Genomic DNA, 11,240 nt, shown 5'->3' with positions numbered 1-11,240 from the left:
GCTTGTCGCCGCTTGTGGCTTGCGACGCTGAAATTAGTAGCTTGTGGTGGGCAAACGTCGGCAATCCCGGCATGCAAGGCTCCCGCTCGGGAGCTGGGGTATGCTTTTGGGTGCGCTTGCTAGTAGCTCGTCGCCTGCGAAAGTGGAGACGTCGCACAGGCAAGTCGGTTCGGTCCCTAGGTTTGTGCTCCTCGGTTCCCAACTCGTGCTTCGTCCCGAATCTTCGTGCCTACCGGGGCATGCTTGGGCGTGCTTGCTGCCGTTCGCCTGCCGCGATGCTCGAATGCGTCGTGGGACGGCGGGCGTTGGCTTGTGTGCTCGGGCATTGCGTACGTAATGGGCGCGTGAGTGGTGATTGGCGTGTGTGCGCATGTTAGATCCCTGCTCGGGCAGCGACAACATCCCCCGCAAGCCGCTTCAATCGTCGGCCCAAGCGCTCTCCTGCCTTGGCCGCGGTCGGTTTCCTGTGCTGCATACCTATCGCGAAGGCATTGTATTGTCCCAAACGTCCCGTTTTCGCCCTGCGCTACACCCCTCGGGGCTGCGGTGCAGAGTGGACCTCGAGGCGCACGCTGTGTCCCACGTCCCACGCACGGCCGCACGTGCACGGGTCGTTGGCCCATTGCATCGTCGCCCGATCTCTCGGCTGCGGAACACACGGTGGGTACGAGGACCTCGGCCTCTGTTTACCCCGAAACCAAGCGTTATGCGCTTCGTGCGAACGATGCCCGCCACCGTTTTGGGCTCATCCCATGCGGGCGGCCGAGTCGGTGAGAAATGCTACCTGGTTGATCCTGCCAGTAGTCATATGCTTGTCTCAAAGATTAAGCCATGCATGTGTAAGTATGAACTAATTCAGACTGTGAAACTGTGAATGGCTCATTAAATCAATTATAGTTTGTTTGATGGTACCTGCAACAAACCCCGACTTCTGGAAGGGATGCATTTATTAGATAAAAGGTCGACACGGGCTTTGCCCGTTGCTGCGATGATTCATGATAACTCGACGAATCGCATGGCCCTCGTGCCGGCGACGCATCATTCAAATTTCTGCCCTATCAACTTTCGATGGTAGGATAGTAGCCTACTATGGTGGTGACGGGTGACGGAGAATTAGGGTTCCATTCCGGAGAGTGAGCCTGAGAAACGGCTACCACATCCAAGGAAGGCAGCAGGTGCGCAAATTACCCAATCCTGACACGGGGTCACAGGCCTGCTAGCCTTCAATGCAACGGAATGTCATTCTCATATATATTTGGCCTGTGCGGCCACAAAGATGCGAACCCACCTTTGTCTGGCCTTCGCACACATCAGAGTATCGCGACAGTCCGTGTGCTTGCTGAGGCTCTCGGCATCCGTGCCTTTGCGTCTTGCACACAATCTCGGAACCTGTCGATACATTGCCCATTCGCACGAGAGGCGTTGTCCCGGATAACTCGCAGCCCGCGGGGCAACCTAGCACACCACACGGAGCCTCTCGGCACAATCAGCGCCCAACGTAGGCCATCCTGGCCCTACGCTGCCCGTCAGGTCTCCAAACCCTTCGGGGACTCTAGCGCTCCGCTCACGAGCTGCCTAGAGCCGGCTCTTGAAGGCCCCCATCATGCCCCCAAGAGATGCTCACTTTGCGCAGACGTCGTCTCATGCTACTACCGTCGTGCATGGGGAGGACTGGCTGATGCTCACCGTATCATTTGCCCCTTATAATAGGCTTAAGAAAATAATCTCTTGTTCTAAGAGTAGAACACTGAAAAGGCCGAGGAGTACACTTTTTCAGCATCTCCAAGGATAGAGAACTCTGTTACCGCATCAAAGCACTCTGTTCCGCACATTAGCTTCTACTCGCGCCCAAGGTTGCGCTCTATTGTCGCTCCATGCTGGCCTACATCCACCCAAGATGCCCGCATGTCGTCCCGTGCTGGCTTACATCAACCCAAGATGCCCGCATGTCGTCCCGTGCTGGCCTACATCAACCCAGTTGCCCGCACGTTGTCCACAGGTAATAGCTGACCTGTGAGACCCTCACCCACTCGATTTGTTGACGTCCTCGTCAACACATACACAAAGGATTGAAGTGTATGCAGTGCACAATACTCCCCATGTATCTCGCGACACCAGACCGCTCCTGCTCTTTCGAGCGCTCTAGTCATGAAGTGCCTCTTCTGCACAAAACAAGTCATCATCCACTGCGTGCTGGCCGACATACCCTAGTCGCCTGCACGTGGTCCACAAGTCACTCACCCACTCGATCTATTGACATCCAACTCAACACATACACAAGGATTGAGGTATATGCGCGGTGTCCAATACTCTCCTAGTATCTTGCGACACCAAACCGACCTCCTACTCTTTTGAGCACTCCAATCGTGAAGTTTCTCTTCTACACAACACGAGATCTCCTTAAGGCGATGCTAAGCTGCTCCTCCACAAAACATAGTGTCTCTGATGCACTCAATCAACACTAAACATGAACGGAAGTCTGCGCCTATCACTGCACTCTCTTCCTATGGTGTCGGGTAGCTCGCAAACAAACAGTGCCTTTATACACTCGCTTGATCGACTCAAGATGGAAGTCTATGTATTTATCTACACTCGCTCCCTAATATAGTCGGAAGTCTGTGCCTGGCTCTACACTCTCTTCGAAAGTCTGTGTCTCTCTACACTCTCTTCAAAAGTCTGTGCCTGGCTCTACACTCTCTTCCAGACTCTCTCAACTGTGCTCCAAGTCTTGTCAAGTGCGCCTCTCAAATCTCCAATGCTCCTCAAGACAGTGTCTCAATACACCCGAATTGATCTGGAACGAAGGAAGTGTGCAGTCTGTGATACGGAAGTGTGGAATCTCGGCAGCATCACACTTCACACTTTCTCCCCCACTCGATGTGTTGCCGCCCTAGGCAAACATACGTATCCGCCTCTGCGGCAGACTACAGCCAAACACTTGCAAACACAGCATGGGCCACCTGCCCAACTATCGGAACCACACCACTCGTGGACCGAAAAGGGTTATCACTGAAACCCGTACCGAAAGGAGTCACTGTCCTCAATCTGGTAGACGACCAAGTTTTCCTAACTTGACCGCAAAACACGGGCCACCTGCCCGACTGTCGGAAGAACGCCACTCGCGACCCGAACAGCTTTCGAAAAGGGTTGCCGCTCAACCCGCCACGGAAATGGAACCGCCTGTCCCAAATCTCGCTGACGATCAGCTTTCCTAGCTTGACCGCAAAATACGAGCCACCTGCCCGACTGTCGGAACAACTCTACTCGTGAACCGATCAGCTTTCAAAAGGGTTGCCGCTCAACCCACGACGGAAATGAGACCGCCTGTCCCAAATCTGGCTGACGACCAAGCTTTCCTAGTTTGACCGCAAAACACAATCTCGTTGCCTCATCCCGAGCGCTTGACCGCAACTACAAGGATAGGATCTCTGAATCCCCGTCCGGCAGCACCTCCAAACGCTAGTCTCGCATCAGTCCGATCACAAACAAGAAAGGGGAGTGTCCAACTCCCATCTCGACCACATTAACAAGGTTGGGATCTCCCGCTCCCAATCCCTGCTCGGCCGACCACACCATGCCGCTCATGGTGCCAATGGAGCCTGCTGCTCCTGGTATCGATGAAGCCTGCTACTCCCATCGAATATCCACACGATAGTCCCTCTCGGAATTCTTAGACCAAAGAGCCCATATTATGGTGTCAGAATCTCTTTGAGGAATGTTTTCCATCATGCTCAAACTCGTGCTCCTGATGAGCACTCAACACACAGCTTAGTGGGCAGCTCCCACTCAAGCTCCGGACAAGTTGTCTTTCTCACATAACAGATGCCTATGCTCCTTGGTTCTTGAAGCGTGTCGTCTCCAGTAACGCACCCTCATCTACCACAATAGCATTTCATCCCATAACTCTGCTTTGCCACACACGGCTTGCACTGACAACTGCCCATAAAAGGGTCTCGACATCCACTCCTCGCAACCCCAAGGGTGGCTTGTTCCACGCACCTTATGTGCAATTGTGCTTCGGCTCTTGAATATTCAGCACATCCTCCTCTGCTGGAAGGTCTTCAGACTAATGAGAATGTGGCCCTTCATCCACCAATCTCAACTCAAGGTGGTATCTTGCCCACCAAGACGGCCTTGTCGCTCAGACCGCCTCTTGACTTGCGGCATTTCGCACACATGGTTGCTCCTCTACTTCACAAACATGGCTCTCGCAGTCCATCCGACTCATCGGCATGTCCCCCTCTCACTTAGGGAAGCCAAGTGAATTCTGAAGCCCGAATATCAATCTGCCGAAAAGGAAATTCTGCACTACGGTTGACAGCTCGCCCACACATCTGCGGCGCTCACTCACCTGCCAACCAACAGCAATGAAGTGGGACCGTAGCCGTTTGCTCCCTGAAGCAGCACCAAAGCTCGCTTGGGACCTCTAACCAACACCCTCTTTCGAGGTAAACGTCACCCAAAATCATCCCGTCACACTCCGGTCTGATCTAGTCTCAACTGATGGTCTTAACGGATTCCAACTCGTCTCTACCTCAAACGTAGAGCTTTTATTCCATTCGTCGACTGGAAGGTCTCGTCTTCCAGGCTCGCAATGCACCTCGCCCCGTGAAGCCAACGAGGCTCTGATACCATCTGTCACAGTATCAGAGCTCATATTCCATTCGTCGACTGGAGGCTCTCGTCCTCCAAGTTCGGAGCACACCTCGTCCCGTGAAGGCAACGAGGCTCTGATACCACTTGTCACTTGGCACAATCGGCGCCCAACGTAGGCCATCCTGCCCCTACGCTGCCCGTCAGGTCTCCAAGCTCTTCGGAGACTCTAGCGCTCCACTCACGAGCTGCCTAGAGCCGGCTCTTGAAGGCCCCCATCATGTCCCCAAGAGATGCTCACTTTGTGGAGACGTCGTCTCATGCCACTGTCGTCGTGCAAGGGGAGGACGGGCTGATGCTCACCGTATCATGTCCCCCTTATAATAAGCTTAAGAAAATAATCTTTTGTTCCAAGAGTAGAACACTGAAAAGGCCGAGAAGTGCACTTTTTCAGCATCTCCAAGGATAGAGCACTCTGTTCCCGAATCAAAGCACTCTGTTCCGCACATTAGCTTCTACTCGCGCCTAAGGTTGCGCTCCAGCGTCGCTCCATGCTGGCCGACATCAACCTAAGATGCCCGCATGTCGTCCCGTGCTGGCCTACATCAACCCGATTGCCCGCACGTTGTCCACAGGTAATAGCCGACCTGTGAGGCACGGTGTAAAGGGCCGCCCGTGCACTCGGCACCCTTGACGCATATTCGGCTACTCAACTGCTCTACTCGGCCGACCAACAACCTTCGCTAACAGACGCTAGGCTTCCGCAGTCTAAGAGTTTTAGGCGTTGGTCTTTTGTCTTGTACTTGATGTACCGTTGTAAATACTTTTGTTTGCTCAGGGGGACGTTAGGTCTCCTGACGTGCGATGTTCAGCTTTTTCAATGTCTACTGCTGTCAATAGAAAAAACTTTTTTAAGACTATTATAGGGGGAATGAGTTCTCGAAGCATGGTGTAGTGTGCGTGCTAGTGTCCCCCTCAAGGCGATCCCCTTGCGCTAGCATCGTTCTACAATGTATATGCAATCTTCAATGTAATGAAATCTACTTTCTGAATCGCGTGCCCAATTTACTGCTTTTGTACTAAACCTTACTTACTATTGTTGCTGTTGTTGCTATTATTGTTGCTATTCCTGTCGGTGTGTTGTGCTAGTGCCCGTTGGGTTTTCGGTGGTGTGTTGCTATTGGCGGAAGTACTCGGCAGACTGCTAGCCATACGGTGCCCCTTTCCCCGCATTGCGGAAGGCGCCTCGTGAGAAGTGGTATCAGAGCCTCGGTACCTTCATGGGGCCGAGGCTGGTTGCTGTGACCCAAGCTAATTCTGCTGCGAGAATGTCGGGGCAAGATGCTGAGAGCCCCCGACGAGCAGCGTCGCCTAGCGAGCGAGCTGTGAAGCTGGAGGATGAAAACTCCCGATTGACTGAAATTGTGATGAATTTAGAAGAGAAGGTCTCTTCCCTCGAAACTGAAGTCTTGGTGCTGAGTGCTGAACTCGACGAATGTCGACAGGTGGTCCAAGAGACGGGCAATGCTCTTGGAAGTGGTGGTATCGCCGATATGCAGCGCGACATGGAGCAGATGTCGATTCAGATTGGTCTGCTCCAACGTGCAGTGAGTAACGCCCCTGCTGTTGCTCATGATCATGGTGCTAGGCTTCGGATTCCTGAATCGAAGGCCTATGGTGACGCTCGGGATGCGAAGGAGGTCGAGAACTTCCTTTTTGACATGGAACAATACTTCCTCGCGGCAAATGTGGAAGATGAGGCAAGGAAGGTGTCGACGGCGACCATGTATCTGACGGGTGATGCCAAGCTGTGGTGGCGCACCAAATACACGAAGATCTAGGCCAATCAGGTGCGGCTTGATACCTGGGCTCTTCTTCGAGAAGCGATTTGAGAGCAGTTCTTCCCGGAGAACGTCGAGTACAATGCCAGGCGGGCATTGCAGAAGTTGGAGCACACAGGCTCCGTGCGAGATTATGTGAAATCTTGCTCGGCGCTGATGTTGGATATCCAAGATATGTCGGAGAAGGACAAGCTCTTCACATTCATGGAGGGCCTAACATAGTGGGCGCGTCTTGAACTGCAGCGCCAATGAGTGACTGATTTGGGGTCGGCTATGGCAGCGGCCGAACGCTTGACAGATTTCAACCTAGAGGGCCGAAGGGACAGGCAGACGACGCCTGGTCCCGTACAGAATAAGTCGGGCGGGGCGAGATCATTCAAGAGTAACTCCAACAGCGATGGGGGAGACCGGAAGCCCCACGCTCAGAGTAGTTCGATGGGCAGTTCAGGCCGGAACAAGGCCCCAGAGAACATACAAGGGCACAACAGAAGAGGGGCGGGTGTTTCTTTTGCGATGGCCCGCACATGTTACGGGATTGCCCGAAGAAACAACTATTGAATGCGCTGGCAACCCTTACTGACAAGGCGTCGCCCGCGAAGACTATGGACCCACAAGCATCTGCGAGTGGTGGGCAAGATCCGGAGGAAGATGAGGACAACTTGGGCGCCATCTCCCAATGGTGCAACACGCTGTCCCGGGTGGCGGCAAAGAAATTAGTGCCACCGCATGCAAGAAAGACTGCCCCGGCTCTTACTGCGAGCCAGCCTGAAGAAGAAGCACAGCCCCGGAATACTCGGAAGAAAGGGCTGATGTTTGTGGATTTGAAGATTCATGGCAAGCCCATCCGTGCCATGATTGATACTGGAGCTACGCACGACTACCTTGCGAGCGCCGAAGTAGAGAGACTTGGGCTCGTGCTGGAGAAGGGAGTTGGGCGAGTAAAGGCGATAAACTCGGCCGCACAACCCATTGCTAGTGTGGCCAAATCTGTGCTAATTAAGGTTGGTCCTTTTGAGGGCAAGACCAACCATTCCGTCGTGGTGATGGACGACTTCAAGCTCATCCTCGGGCTTGAGTTTTTGCAGGACACACGTACAGCGGTTTTGCCGCATGTTGATTCATTGATGATGCTGGGGCCCAAACCTTGTATCATCCGCACATTGGCCGGGCGCACGGGAGAGAAAAATCTATCGGCCATGTAGTTTAAGAAGGGGCGCAAGTGGAAGGAACCATCCTACTTGTGCACCCTTCGTTTTGACGAAATTTAGGAGACTTCAGGGCCCATCCCTGGTGAAATAAAGAAATTGCTGAAGGAGTTCGAGGACGTGATGCTGGACGAGCTGCCTCGGAAGCTGCCGCCGAAGAGGGCAGTGGATCACGAAATCGAGTTGGTGCCTGGCATGAAGCCGCCCGCTAGGGCACCATACAGGATTTCGCAGCCTGAGCTAGTGGAGCGTAGGAAAAAACTGAAGGACATGTTGGAGAGCGGAATAATCAACCCCGTTAAGTCGCCGTATGGGGAGCTGGTCCTATTTCAGAAGAAGGCCGACGGCTCCCTACGTATGTGTTGTTACTATCGGGCGTTGAACAAGATTACAGTGAAGAATAAGTACCCGATACCGTTGGTGGCGGATTGCTTTGACCGTCTAAGCCGGGCGAAATATTTCACAAAGATAGATTTGAGGTCAGGCTACTGGCAGGTCCGAATCAAGGAGGGCGACGAGGCGAAGACGACAGTGGTCACACGGTACGGAGCTTTTGAATTCCTTGTCATACCTTTCGGCCTGACGAACGCTCCCGCAACCTTCAGTACGTTGATGAACCAGGTACTTCATGGGTTTCTGGATGAATTTGTGGTGGTGTACCTGGACGACATCGTGATTTTTGTGGTGGTGTACCTGGACGACATCGTGATTTACAGCAGAACCTTGGCCGAGCACGTAGACCATCTGCGGTAGGTTCTGACGAGACTCCACGAGCACGAGCTATATGCGAAGGTGTCGAAATGCTCGTTTGCTCAGGAGACAATTAGTTTCTTGCGGCACATTGTGGAGAGAGGGCGAATTCGAATGGACCCCAAGAAAGTTCAGGCTATTGAGGAGTGGCAGCCGCCGAAGGACGTTCATGACTTGCGCTCATTTCTTGGGTTGGCAAACTATTACCAGCGTTTTGTGAAGGGCTACTCCGAGATAGCTCGGCCCTTGACGGATTTATTGAAGAAGACGGAGACTTGGAATTGGACACCCCAATTCCATGTTACCTTCGACAATTTGAAGGAAGCTATTGTGACAGATCCTGTGATGGCCTTACCAGACATGTCGAAGCCGTTCGCGGTGGAGACAGACGCTTCAGACTTTGCGTTAGGAGGGGTCCTAATACAAGATGACGATCCAGTTGCCTCTGAGAGCAGGAAGCTTAAGGATGTCGAGCGGCGCTATTCGGTGCATGAGAAAGAACTACTAGTCGTCGTTCATTGCCTAAGACTATGGCGGCATTATTTGCTGGGCTCTCACTTCGTGGTCAGGACGGACAACACTGCGGTAAGTCACTTTATGTCGCAGCCAAAGCTGACCAGTAGAAAGGCACGCTGGCAGGAGTTGCTGTCGGAATTTCACTTCGTGCTGGAGTGTCGGGCCGGCTCTAGCAATCATGCGACAGATGCCCTAAGTCGTAGGGCGGGTTTGGCGAGTTTGGGGTCAGTAGCAGTGCTCTCCTCTAGCGCAGTTGCCACCTCTATTAGGGATCGGGTACGGGAGTTACTATCGAAAGATCCAGCAGCGCAGGGCTTGATCCAGCTTGTCGAGCAGGGCAAAGCTCGGCAATTTTGGTTGGAGGATGGATTGCTGATGACCAAGGAAAACTGCCTATATGTGCCGAAAGGTGGGGACCTAAGGAAATCACTTATCTCGGAATGCCAAGACACTCTTTGGGCCGGACACCAGGGAGAGGAGCGCACTTATGCCTTGGTGCAGAGGGCCTACTATTGGCCACAGATGCGGGACGACGTGGAGACTTACGTCCGCACCTGCTTGATATGCCAGCAAGATAAGACGGACCATCAGAAGAAGGCTGGTCTGTTGCAACCATTGCCCATCCCAAAGTGACCCTGGAAAAGTGTATCCATGGACTATATTTCTGGATTGCCTAAGGTGGGAGACTTAGGCTCTTATATCGTCGTGGTGGACCGATTATCAAAGTATGCTACTTTCATAGCAGCCCCAAAACACGTTACGACGGAAGGGACGACTCATCTCTTCTTCAAGCATATTGTCAAATACTGGGGACTGCCAAAGGACATCGTTAGTGATCGAGACTCCCGTTTCACTGGCGTCTTTTGGACCAAGCTATTCAAGATCCTCGGGTCCAAACTTTCTTTGAGCTCGAGCTATCACCCACAATCTGACGGCCAGACAGAACGCTTTAATTCGATGTTGGAGGAATACCTTCGGCACTTTGTGCGAGGTACGCAGAAGGATTGGGTGAAGCTCTTGGATGTTGCTCAGTTGTGTTTCAATGCTCAAAAGAGCTCTTCCACCAACAAGAGCGCTTTTGAAATTATTACTGGGCAGCAACCGCTCCTCCCTCACACTCTCGACTCGCCACAAATTATGAGATCCCCTCTCGCCCGAAGCTTCTCCCAGGAATGGAAGCAGAACGTTGACATCGCCAGAAGTTGCCTGGAGAAAGCTCAGAACCGCCGCTTCATCGAGTTCAATGCGGGAGACCTTATGATATTGAAGGTCCCAGACCCGAGATTGTCAAAGTCATCAAGGGGGAGAGATCCTCGGTTGATGCAAAAATATGTTGCCCTTTATCTATCATAAAGCGTATTGGAACGGTGGCCCACAAGATAGAGTTGCCTTCCTGGTGGAAAATCCACAACGTCTTTCACGTGAGCCAGTTAAAAAAATATTCAGCAGACAAGGAGGAAGATTCCCGCAACCAGCCCAGCCGCCCACAACTTGAATTGACGAAGACTAAGGAGAAGGTGGCTGAAGCTATCCTGAGTCACTGAGTTACGAGGAATGCAAAGCGAAACCACACAGAGTACTTGGTGAAACGGAGGGGATGCAGCAGCGAGGAGAACACTTGGGAGCGGGTGACGAACCTCAAGGCGTTTCTACCTCTTGTCGAAGCGTATCATGCTTCCCATGCGCCGAGGACATCACCATCTCAGGTGGGGGAGAATGTCAAGGGCCGCCCGCGCACTCAGCACCCTTGACGCACATTCAGCCACTCAACCGCTCTACTCGGCTGACCAACAACCTTCGCTAACAAACGCTAGGCTTCCGCAGTCTTAGAGTTTTAGGCGTTAGTCTTTTGTCTTGTACTTGATGTACTGTTGTAAATACTTTTGTTTGCTCTGGGGGACGTTAGGCCTCCTGAGGTGCGATGTTTAGCTTTTTCAATGTCTACTGCTGTCAATAGGAAAAACTTTTTTAAGACTATTATAGGGGGAATGAGTTCTCGAAGCTTGGTGTAGTGTGCGTGCTAGTGTCCCCCTCAAGGCGATCCCCTTGCGCTAGCTTCATTGTACAATGTATATGTAATCTTCAATGCAATGAAATCTACCTTCTGAATCGCATGCCCAATTTACTGCTTTCTTACTGCACCTTGCTTACTATTGTTGCTGCTGTTGCTATTGATGTTACTATTCCTGTCGGTGTGCTGTGCTAGTGCCCGTTGGGTTTTCGGTGGTGTGTTGCTATTTGTGGAAGTAGTTGGCGGACTGCTAGCCACACGGTGCCCCTTTCCCCGCATTGCGGAAGGCGCCCTATGAGACACGGGGAGGTAGTGACAATAAAT

The 11,240-nt window shown here is 52.6% G+C and overlaps 1 long non-coding RNA gene across 1 annotated transcript in view; it reads left to right on the top strand.

Moving 5' to 3' along the window:
- The first annotated feature begins 911 nt into the window (after positions 1 to 911).
- The window catches only part of LOC110013291, a 10,521-nt gene continuing 192 nt past the window's right edge, over positions 912 to 11,240 (top strand). Inside the window, exons 1-3 of the long non-coding RNA XR_002288446.1 lie at positions 912 to 1,204; positions 6,036 to 6,038; positions 11,226 to 11,240. The exon at positions 11,226 to 11,240 is cut by the window's right edge and continues 192 nt beyond it. This is a non-coding gene — a long non-coding RNA (uncharacterized LOC110013291). The remainder of the gene's footprint in view (positions 1,205 to 6,035; positions 6,039 to 11,225) is intronic.

The sequence above is a fragment of the Sesamum indicum genome, unplaced genomic scaffold (assembly GCF_000512975.1).
Source record: "Sesamum indicum cultivar Zhongzhi No. 13 unplaced genomic scaffold, S_indicum_v1.0 scaffold00106, whole genome shotgun sequence".
In the NCBI taxonomy this organism is placed as follows: Eukaryota; Viridiplantae; Streptophyta; class Magnoliopsida; order Lamiales; family Pedaliaceae; genus Sesamum; species Sesamum indicum.
This window is presented reverse-complemented; position numbering and strand designations above follow the sequence as displayed.